The sequence below is a fragment of the Nelumbo lutea genome, chromosome 8, assembly GCF_056320005.1.
Source record: "Nelumbo lutea isolate HS-2025 chromosome 8, American lotus-T2T, whole genome shotgun sequence".
Lineage (NCBI taxonomy): Eukaryota > Viridiplantae > Streptophyta > Magnoliopsida > Proteales > Nelumbonaceae > Nelumbo > Nelumbo lutea.
The window spans coordinates 45,541,798-45,553,878 of record NC_142691.1 but is presented as its reverse complement, the minus strand read 5'-3'; the positions used below and the strand labels follow the sequence as shown (position 1 = coordinate 45,553,878).

The 12,081-nt window shown below is 38.1% G+C and overlaps 1 pseudogene across 1 annotated transcript; it reads right to left on the bottom strand.

Annotated features, from left to right (window-relative positions):
• Positions 1-4,168: 4,168 nt before the first annotated feature.
• LOC148843973 (anthocyanidin 3-O-glucosyltransferase UFGT pseudogene) lies at positions 4,169-5,942 on the bottom strand (annotated as a pseudogene). The gene has a single exon (XR_016103125.1). The product of XR_016103125.1 is annotated as an anthocyanidin 3-O-glucosyltransferase UFGT pseudogene (transcript).
• Positions 5,943-12,081: the final 6,139 nt, after the last annotated feature.

Here is a 12,081-nt window from a genome sequence, read left to right as displayed (position 1 = left end):
GTTGAATTCTTTGAAAATAAATTGTGTTTTGAATTTACAGAAAATGAATCCACATAAAATACAGAGAACCTGAAAGAGAAACTTAGATCTCAATACCTGTTGATAATAATGAGACTGAAAGAAGAAATGACACAATTGTAACACCTGCAATAGGGCCTAGAAGAAGTCAAAGACAAAGAACAGAGAAACACTTACGTTAAAATTTTATCTCTACTCAGTCTATTGTATTTTTGGTTGAGGCTGATAAAGAAAAGATTTCAAATAAGATACCCATTATTCTGAACATTGAAAATGATCCAAAAACCTACAATGAGGCCATGACCTCTAGAGATGCTACATTTTGGAAGGAAGTTATAAATGATGAAATTGATTCAATAATGTCAAATAACACATGGGTACTAATATACCTGCCTCCAGGATCAAAACCAATAAAATGTAAATGGGTGTTTAGAAGAAAATACCACACTGATGGAACTGTACAAACTCTTAAGGTTAGATTGGTAGCCAAAGGATTTAGTCAAAAGGAAGGGATTGATTATTTTGACACCTATGCACCAGTGGGTTGAACATCTTCTATTAGAACACTCATAGCATTAGCATTCATTTATCACTTATCTATTCATCAAATGGATGTTAAAACTACTTTCTTAAATAGTGATTTAAATGAAGAGGTTTATATGGAACAACCAGAAGGATTTGTTCTTCTTGGAAATGAGAAGAAAGTCTGTAAACTGGTTAAATCACTATATGGATTAAAACAAACACTTAAATAGTGGCATGAAAAGTTTGATTCTTGCAATTTAGCTTTTGGTTTTAAACATAATAGTGCTGATAGATGCATCTACTCAAAATTCACTAAAAACTATGGAGTAATTGTATGTCTTTATGTTGATGATATGCTTATTGTGGGTACAAATATAGTTGGCATAAATGAAACTAAAAACTACTTATCCTTTGTCTTCAAGATTAAAGATTTAGGAGAAGTAGATACCGTTTTGGGAATAAAAATTAAAAAGCATAGTAGGGGTTATTCTAATTTTCATTCCCATTTTTATCTGAACCAAATATACTATGGGAATAGACTATTCTGTTTCCAATTCCAAAAGATTTTGATTTTGATTTTGGTTTTGATTCCAATTCCAACTGTGAATCAAACGGACCATCATTTCTTTTAAAGTTTTAATTACTAATTGAAATGCTTGATGGAAGTAGACTTATTCATGGGCTGGGCTTTGAGCCCAATTTTACACTCTCTTGGGCTTGGACTTTGGGCCGAATCAGCCCATTAAAATTTTGACAAAAGCCAAGCCTGAACCTAGCCCATAAACAGGTCTAGATGGAAGTAGAGAATATAAGAGCAACTCCCATAGTAGATGATGCCTTAGAACTAGCACATGCCTTCTTTCCTAGACGAATAATAAAATACCACATCAGCTTTGTATACGTAGGTAGACCCTCTGTACATATCAGGTTGACATGGACAAATGGTTTCAAGCTAGAGTGAGACTGTGGAGAGACCAATTAATAGACGAAGGAAACATGAAAAGTAGTAAAAAAAAAAAGGACAAGGAGCAATGGCACATGAGATGTAGCTAAGAGTCTAAGACAAGTCCTCCAAGCTACCTACTTTACAAAAACATCTCTCTCCCCTTCTTATATGCATGCATGTGGGACCCATTTAAATCTTTAAAGTGGGGCTCCCTGTTAGGGTTTCAATTGGACTGGAATTGGTCCAATCCGGTCCAGTCCAACGTGAGTCCATTACAAATGGATCTGGTCTAGTCCAATCCAATGAATATTTTGGACCGGTCCAGTGACTTGTTCAATCTATTCAAATTCCTGATAATTTATATTGGTTTCAACTCAAACCTGGTTCATTGACACCTATGTTCTTATCTTCTATCAATGGACCAGATATTGGCTCAATCCAATATAAATTCATTATGGACAGATTAGGTCCAATCCAATATGTCATATTGGTCTGTCCAGTCTATCCAAATTTAATGTCTTATTGGACTATCCAATCTATCCAAATGGATTTTGATTTGGATGGAGTACAACCTAAAACCGGTCCATTGACACCCCAACTCCTTATTGAGGGTCCCTTCTAAAAATAAAACCGTGGGGACCCATGCAATGTGTGGGCTTCGTTAAGTGAAAGAGAAATAATAGAAATGCATGAGAGATACACAATTATTTTATATTTTAACTTTTTAAATAATTAATAATTATTTACATTTTATATAATACTTTTAATAATTTTTACAAAAATACCAATTTGACCCAATTCGACTTGTGTTGGTTGGTTTCTAATATTTCTGATAAGCTTTGGTTCAACAATTCCCAACCCGACTAAGTTGGGTAAGTTTTATTTTGGCCATTTGTAAACTGAACTAACTTGCATATTATATATTAACATTTTATATTTTAAATATATTTTTAATAGGGAATGTGGGAAAACTCCCATATTCCTTAGTCTAAAATAGATTATATCATAAATTTAATTTTTAATTTATTTTTAAAAAATGCCACTATAATTGTTTAAATTTAAACTTAATTTTTAAGTTTAAATCTTTTGAACAACCAACCAAACTAAAAATTGACCTAAACCTTTACGACCCAAGTTGGTCGATTTTCACTATTGGTTAGTGACCAAGTCGATTTCGTTGGCCAAACAACCTACAATCAAATGAACCAATTAGTGAACACTCATAATTTTAGCTAAGTTAATATTCTAATATCTAATAAATAATAATAGTTTAATCTCCAATAGTTATTGTAAATCTATAGCAAAAATACACAATTATTGAAAATAAATTTATAATGAAAATACAATACAAAACTAATAAAAATACAATAATTACAAAAATACAATAAATACTAAAATTATATTAAATTAGTCAATAAATAGTGTATTCAAAAATAATAGTTTAATCTTTAATTAATAAATTATAACTAAAATACATAATTACTAAAAATAAATTTATAACAAAACTACAATAAATACAATATGTTAAATTTAAAAAGTTAAATAATAGTAGTTTATTCTCCAACAATTAAAGAAAATTTTCTGTTAAATAACATAACAAAAATAGATTTCTACATAATTATTGAAAATATGTTTATCACAAAAAACAATAAATACTTACTAAAAATATAATAAATATTAATTATAATATTTATAAATATAAAATAAATATAGATTCAGATTTTAAAATTATTATTAATAAATATTAATTTTTTGAAATATATTTTCTAGAATTATTAATTGATATAAGTGAAATTACTTTAAAATATTACAAATTATTCAAAAATATAATATTAAATTGAATCTATCAAATCTAATAATCTACATTTATATAAAAAATATTTTTAATTTTAGAAATTTATAGAAATAAAAATGTTAATAATGAAATAATGATTTTAGTAGTTAAAAATTGTGAATTTGCATATGATATGTATCTTAGAAATTTTAATAATGTGATATAATTAGGTTGATATTATATATTTTATAAATTAATAATTGATATTTTAATTTACATTTGATAATTTAATACTTAGCTGACTTCTTTGTTAATGTAAAAATGTAAAAATAGTAAAATAGAAAATAACTGATATAATAATTAAAATATAATAAGAGCACATGTTTTGCATTTTAGATTCATGATTAATACATTATCAATAAAAATGTTTGGTATCTATGCATCCTATTATATTAGTTTTAATATATTCTTTCATATACATCATTAAAATATATATTTTATATGAATTTATATATAAGTCATTGTTATTTGCATCGTTTCCAAACACAGTCTTAGGAAATATTATCCCAACTTCAAATCCATGTGGCTTGCATTGAGAATCTTTGGGTTTAAGTCTTGTTTTGGGTAAATATGTTATCAGGGAAAGTCCCAATAGCACGTACTAATAATCATAATAGCCTATGGCAAGGTAAGAGGTTAATAAGCTGATTTCGACATTGAAAGTGGAGGTATTGCCCCCAAATGAGGAAAACTAATGACAATTGGGCCATTTTTTCTAAAGAAGTATTTGAACTAGAAGATCAGCTAGATCAGATGGAGTAGTAGTAGAAGGAGCAATTAGGTCGAATGAAGTAGAAGTAGGATTAGCTGTTCTACTGGAGCAAATCAAATCAAATCCTATGTGATTTGATGATAACCAACTTATTTATATAAATTATCTGACATGATATAATCAATATTGTTTAATTCATAAAAATACTTAATTGACACTAAACTAAATATAATTCAATAATTGATAGTGACACCATAATAACAGCCCTTCTAAAATTGTGACTCACATGCACGGGGTGGAGTACTGATTTACTAACTGAATTTGACACGGATTTCGATTTATGCGGTGGAGAGATCCATAAAAACCCCTAATTAATAAAAGATGTTGACAAGAGTCTTGAAATTTTCAGTGCTGCTCCCTCCGGGCCCCACGGCCATTTTTTCAATCTCACTGAGGGCCCCAACCTTCTCCCTAATTTTGGTCCCTTCATCCTTCGACAAAATCAGATCCAGAGCGTTCACTATTCCATCCCTCGTAAACACCCCACCCTCAATCTCGACCCCAATCCTCCATACATCGGATACCATCCGTCCGTTCAGCTTTTGATCTCCGTACAACGGACGATAGACCATCGGTACTCCACCGGCGATGCTCTCCGTCACCGAGTTCCACCCACAGTGCGACACGAAGACGCCAACGGCCGGATGCTCGAGAATGAGCTTTTGTGGGGCCCACGGGACCAGTACACCCTTCCCTCTGGTTCTTTCCACGAACCCGGTTGGGAGGTGCTCCTGGAACTTCTGCCTGAGCGACCACAGAAACGGTGCGCCCTTTGCCTCCAAGCCTTCCGCGATGGCGGCCAGCTCTTCCGGCTGGGGTTTCGTCATCGTGCCGAAGCTCAAGTACACCACTGAGTGGGTCCGTTGCTGGTCCAACCACGGGAGACAACCGGTTTCATCCGGACCGGATGGAGGCGGAGTCAAGATGGCCAAGGGCCCCACTGTGAGGCATTTATATAGTTTCGACTTCAGATCATCAAAAATGGTGGGCTCCAGCTCCCGAAAGGAATTAACGACAACAGCGGCAGCACGTGGCAGCATCTTCCCCATTTGACACAACATACAGGCGAAGGGCGAGTCCAAGTTCCCGGTAATGATCCCTTCGGGCAAGTCCCCAACACGCAACGGTGGCAGCCCCGGAATGGATTCCAGCGGCTGGTCCTCATTCCCGACTATACTTGCTTTATTGCCAACCGTTGATCCATATTTTTCACCAGTGGAGCCCACATGAGTCATGTGGCGGATGAAATCAGTGTAGTAGTGAGTCGAAAGAGAGCAGAGCCCAGCCGTCCAAAGTGGGACCCAGGGAACACCGAGCTCATCGGCAATATCAGCCGCGAACCACAGAAAAGCATCGCTCAACACGCATGTGAACTGCCTTGAAGTTGCCCTGGCCACCTCCAGAGCCTTCTTGAAGTTATCCGGCGATGCTTTGAGAAACAACCCGATAGCTTCTACTGGGTGCCTCGGAAGTTGGTCGCCTGCGGGAATCCCGTCTGCAACATCATAGTTTCTGATGTTATCGTGGAGGTGGTCTCTGCCGAAGACAGAGCAGTTCGACTTTGCCGTACTGAAGAAGGAGAAGGTTACGTCTGGGGCAGCAGCTGCTAACCTGCGGGTGAGGTTGAGGAGAGCGGCTGCGTGGGCACCGAACGGGAAAGCCAAGACGGCTACATGGGGTTTAGTAGTTTTGCTTTGGTGAAGGACTTCAGCCATCGTAGAGCAGAGCGCAGCTGAGTTGAGTGATGGCCGGAGCTCAGTCCACAGAAATGGTCCGAAATGCATGCATAGATTGAACTCTGCAGCAGCAGATAATATAGACCATATCGGCATTAAATTATCGGTACTATTATAGCTATCATTAATAAAAAGAAAAGGCTTTTAGTATTAGCGTTATAGCGATAGCGATGTGAGGGGTAGTGTAAATAAAGAAATAAATTATTAATCTCCTATTAGGTTGCAACTTGGCAGGTCCATTTTATACAGGTTAGACTTAGATTTTCGATCTTTCAATTGGGTTCATTGACCAACCCAAGCTCAGATCGGGCCCAAGTCCAATCCGAGTGCATCAAGTTACAGGGCGGGCTGGGCTTGGATTGAAAAATCGGATTTAACTTCAGGCTTGAGTCTTAAGTCTAAATGTTAGAGCTGGGCCTGGGACGACCATAAACATAGCCCTGCCCAATTTACACCCTTATCTCTTATAAACAGAACTCCACATAACACTATCTCATCATGCATTGAAAACATCTTTGAAATGTTCTAATACATGGTTGGGATGTGCTGTAAAGCACCTATAGAGTATAAAGGTGAAGTCCTATAAGGATGGGAGATGCATGGAAAAAAAAGCGATGGACTGGGGGGTGGACATAAAACGTACTTAGTAGGGGCACTTGGATATGCTACTTGCCATATTTTATGCAACCAATCACGTGAATATATCAGTACCGTTCAATATACATGAGCGAACTTCTTAGGACCAAGAAAGGCATGAGCCACCTAATTCTTCTACCTTTTGACAAAATAAAAAAGAAACGTTAATATCATGAACTTCACCGACCCAATGACCCCTGTGATATGATCGAATTGTTGATTCATTCAATAATTTTTGACCCTTTTTTTAAAATTATTTTTTGAAATAAGCCATATATTTGAACCAAACAATCGAAATCATTAATCCAAAAACTAATAGCCAAAATGGTTTCGATTCTGAATTAATTTTTAAAACCTTATGAAAACCTCATTCCACAAATGAATATCACAGAGAACTAGCAAGAGGAAAATAGAATCTCGCTAGATCAAGTGAGATCCAGTAATTCACTCTCTCTCTTCCAAATTGAAGAAAATACGATCTTGCTTGGGAGCGTTCTCAAGGTAAGACACACGACTACCTACCTCAGGGAGACCATGCTTGGTTGTACTTAATGTCTATGCATACACGCGTCAATCCTTGAGTGGCCTCTAAGAACATGTTTCTACCATGTTTGTTAAAGTAACAAAGATTGTAGGATATACAATTCCATGCATGTATAGCTTGGCTCCCTAACTCTATAAACACCGGGTGAGGACCTTGAGAGAGGGATCCTTTCCCTAACCCATTTTCACCCTAATTCCCTTATGTTAGTTTTTTTTCTCAGCTTTTTGTACTTAGTTTTTTTCACCTTTAGGCTGCGTTTAGAAATGATGCAAATGGAGTGTAAATCCTTGTTTAGGGTAATTTGCAGTTATGCTCACTTTTGCCTATGTTTGGCAATATTACATTTATGCATTGACAAATGATAGAAATAGGGGTGGCCACAAGCCGAGTTCTTTACGAGCTACTCGAGTTTGGCTTGGCTCGATTTCAACCGAGCTTCAAGCTGAGCTTTAGCCCAATTTATAGGCTTGTTTATTAATCGAGCTGAGCTCGAGTATATATATAATAAAATTCTAGAAAATAATATATAATAAAAATATTATAATTTTTAATTTTTAAATATCAAATAAAGAATATTTTTTATATATAATTTTTTATTTTTATAAAACATTTTTTCTCAAATCGAGCTCAAGCCCTGTACTACCTTGGTGAGTCGAGCTCGAGCCTCGTACTATTCGGCTTGGCTTGGCTCGAATCCACCCCTAGACAGAAGATACATTTTCCAATGCATATTTACATTGATAATAAGATGTAAAAGTACATTAATAAAAAAGAAGTAAATTTGCATTCAAGTGTGCATTTGATAAAAAAAGGCATATGCTTTATTGGAATTCGTGTTTGCATCCATTACAACAGTAAGAAGGTAAATTTGTCAATGCAAAACTAACTCAACTTTACAATTTATATGGATCATTTTACACTACATATTTTCATTCACACTTATTTGCATCGTTTCCAAACACAATCTTAGGAAATATTATCCCAACTTCAAGACCTGTAGACTATCCTCGTCCATATGGCTTACATTGAGAATCTTTGGGTTTTAGTCTTGTTTTGTGTAAATATGCTATCAGGGAGACTACCAATTAGCACGTACTAATAATCATAGTAGCCTATGGAAAGGGAAGAGGTTAATAAGCTGATTTCGACATTGGAAGTGGAGGTATTGTCCCCAAATGAGGAAGACTAATGACAACTGGGCCATGTTGTCTAGCGAAGTAATTGAGCTAGAAGATCAGCTAGATTAGATGGTGTAGTAGTAGAAGGAGCAACTAGATCGAATGAAGTAGAAGTAGGATCACCTGTTCTACTGGATGCAAAGCCAGTTTGTGTTGACCCTATGTGTTTTGATGATAACAAACTTGATGAGGGGTAATTTGGTCTTCTGAATGATATCACGACATGTGGCATCCCTAGACACCTAGATGACACCTCAACACTAAGTAAGCAAACCACCTCGGTAGATCAACTAGCAGCACCTCATCTAGGGCCAACCTATAGTGCAGGCCAACCAAAGGTACCTTGGTGTAAGGAGCGATCTCCTTCGAGGACTGGCCGAACTAACTTGGGAATAGGTAGCAGCCTACGAGGTGTGCTCACCAACTTACTCTTTGATCCCATTATCAGGACCGAACTTTGGGAGTAACACCACTCAATCGTTAAGCCCACCTACTCGCATCACCCGCCTTAGAGTCGATTGAATGGATCTTAGGTCTCTCAACATATACGTAATTGACAATGATATTCTCTCTGAGCATAGCGGAAGCAGCTCTTCGAGAATCTCGAACCCGTTACGAAGGGCCTCCAGCCCCTCACACCCATATAAAGGCATCACTTTCCTAAAAGAAGGTATGTGCAATTCAGCTCTCACACACTATGATCTTCTAGCACTCTAATTCATTCTAAAAATCATAATTCACTGACTTAAGCATGAGAGTACCCACCTTAGGTAAAGCAACCCAGGCACACTAATACTATTTCCTCGTAGGTCTCTCTAGAGAACTACATAGCTTGTTGATCAAACTAGCTCGGCATCCAGGCTACCTCCTAGCTTGGCCCCATTTAGCTCGACATCCGAGTCATCAGCTAGTAGGGAGCTATCAAATCGTGCACAATAAATTGGCACCTTCCATGGGATCACACAACAAAAAGTTGTAGTCTCATCTTGTTCTCTCATTCCTACCGATCTAATGGCTTCTTCAAGCAGCCAACCTGCAAACAACAACAACAACAGCCAAGTCAGGGGGCAGGACCAGGTTGTATCACTCCTAGAGGTCCCTTCAGTAACCAAACAACTCACAATGTCCCTGACCCTACTAGGCATCCCAACCGTGCCAAACTTGGCTTTTCCACTACCTCAGGTGAACACGCCTCTCCCTCCAATTGAGCCCCCGATGGCTCCTGTTGGGATTGATGTGCATTAGTTCCATGAGTTGGTGCAGTATGTTTGGAGGATGAATTTATAGATGAGAATGTGGGAAGATCGATTTGGTACCCTGGTAGGGATACAACAGTAGCAGCCGCAACAACATCAATAACCACAACTTCAGCAACAATCACAATAGTAGCAACAACAGAATTAGAACATTGGGCTAAACCTGAACCAGGTTCCTAACTAGAACCAGAATTAAGTCCCCGATCAAAATGTGAACGTCGACCCCATAGAAGATTTGAACTGAGCTACAACACCTATTGGGACCGAAATCACTAGCTCGACCGAAGGGTCCTGAAGGAGGTGCCGCATACGCACATGTTGTGCTTCAAGGAAGAGTCAACTCGCCCTAATTGCAAGTGAGGTGGAGAAGAAAATGAGAAGGAGGCCATCCAGATTGGCACCTCACTGCCACAACATGTATCTTGAACCTCGCCACTAGCTGTCGAGATCCTCGCGACCCTGCAGCCTAAAGACTTTTAGGGGCCAGTTTGGAATCTTATGATGGAACAACATACCCCGTCGACCATCTCGATAGTTTCCAAGCCCTAATGTAATTGCACGGGGCAAATGACACAAGCCTGTGTATGGACTCCCGATGACTTTCTGAGGCACAACTTGGATGTGGTACTTGGGTTGGCCATAGGCTCCATAAGAAGTTGGAACCAGTTCATTGACCTATTTACCACACATTTCATAAACAACACGAGGTGGCTGAAATCAGCGACCTGTCTGCTAAACGCCGTTTAGAGGTCTGATGAGAAACTTCGAGATTATATTAAAAGGTTCAATCTGGAGAAACTACAAGTTCTTAACCTCAACCTAGTTGTCCAGATCATCGCAGCGGTCAACAGTGTTTGGCATCTAGACTTGCACTGGGAAGTTGAGTTGAAGCCTCCAATCTCTATGGAGTTCCTTAACCAAATGGCTAAGTTAATGAAGGCCGAAGAGGCACTTGGATCCCAGTTAGAGCTGAACGACAAGAAGAAAAGGACTGAAGAAGAAGCAGGGAGCAACAAGTAGTGGCATAGGAGTAAGTCACCCAAGAGAAGCCGGCCACCCCGCAATAGGCGAAGCAAGTCACCAAGAAGGAGTAGGTCTCCCCAACATAGTTCTAGATCTGGCTGGTGATCTAGAACGTTGCCAGTTTAGAACCAGAGTTATACCGAGTACATAAGATGGTCACCCAAGATGAGAGGAGACTCTGCCAATAAAAACCCTAATAAGTACCGCCACTTCCACCATGATATAGGCCATGATACTGAGAACTACAAAAGCCTAACGGACAGGGTCGAGGAGTTGATCCATTGTAGTTGCTTAAGATAATTCATTAAGAGAGAAGACCGAGGTTGACCTACTAAGAAGCTTAAAGATGTACCCTAGTCGAGCAGGGAACAAGATAGAGACCAACCTCGACGAGACCCACCACCAGTAGAACGGCTCATCCGTGGCATCATTAATATGACCATGGGAGGGTGGATAGTAGCAGGATGCACCACCTCGGTAGGCAAAAGTTTACTTCAGGATCTTGAACATGATAGTGAGAATCCTTCAAAGTGCCAACACAAAGAGGAGGTAATTTACTTTATGGAGGATGACGCTCAAGGGATTCAGTACCCGCATGATGACGCCCTTGTTGTTAAGTTGACAATAAATGACTTTGAAGTGAAAAGAATTCTAGTCGACTCGGGAAGCTAGGCCGAAATTATCTTCTTAGATGCATTTGAGCGGATGGAGCTTAGTAAGAAAGACTTATAACCGGCCGATGCTCCCTTGGTTGGCTTTAGTGGAGAGGTAGTTCGGCCCCTAGGCCGAGCGAGGGTCCCAATGGTAGCGGGCTCAGTGCCAAACGTGGTACAATTCGATCATGATTTCCTAGTGGTCATAACCCCCTTTTGCAACACCATTCTCGGACAACCTATCTTGCACGCTCTCCGAGCGGTAGTGTCGACCTACCATTTAGCAATGAAATTTCCAACATCCAGTGGAGTACTGGAGTAGGAGTCATGTGATGCGATTAGCTCGATTCTTGCAAATGTTATGTGGCCACGCTAAAGGATAAGGGAAAATATGCTATCAACATCAACATGGAGCTATGCCCAGAAAGTATTGACGAGCAAGCTCGCCCCATTGAAGACATTGTCCAAGTGTTGTTCTCATATGTTGAGCCTGAGAAGATAGTGCAGATCAGGGCTTGCCTTTCTAAACCATTGCGCTCAAATCCTTCTTTTTAATTGAGTGACTTTAAGATCGTATTATTAAAATAGGTAATTATTTCTAGCTTATTTTCCAAAATCCAATAATTGTTTAATGGTGTGGTCTCGACCCAAATAAGTACTTATTTTTAAGCAATAGGGATGCAAATGGATCCGATTTGATCCGAGATCCAATCGTATTTGGTCGAATTTGAATCACCCCAGTTTGAATCTTCAGATTAGATTGGATCGGATAATAGGATCCGATTAGAAATTGGATTGGATTGGATTTGGATCACTCCCTATCCAATCTGATATGTATGCTATATATAATACATATGTATGATATTTATGTATTTATAAAATATATTATTTATATTGTATTTTTGAAAATTTGTTATATTATTTATTTTTTATAAAAATGCATATATATGATGAAAATAA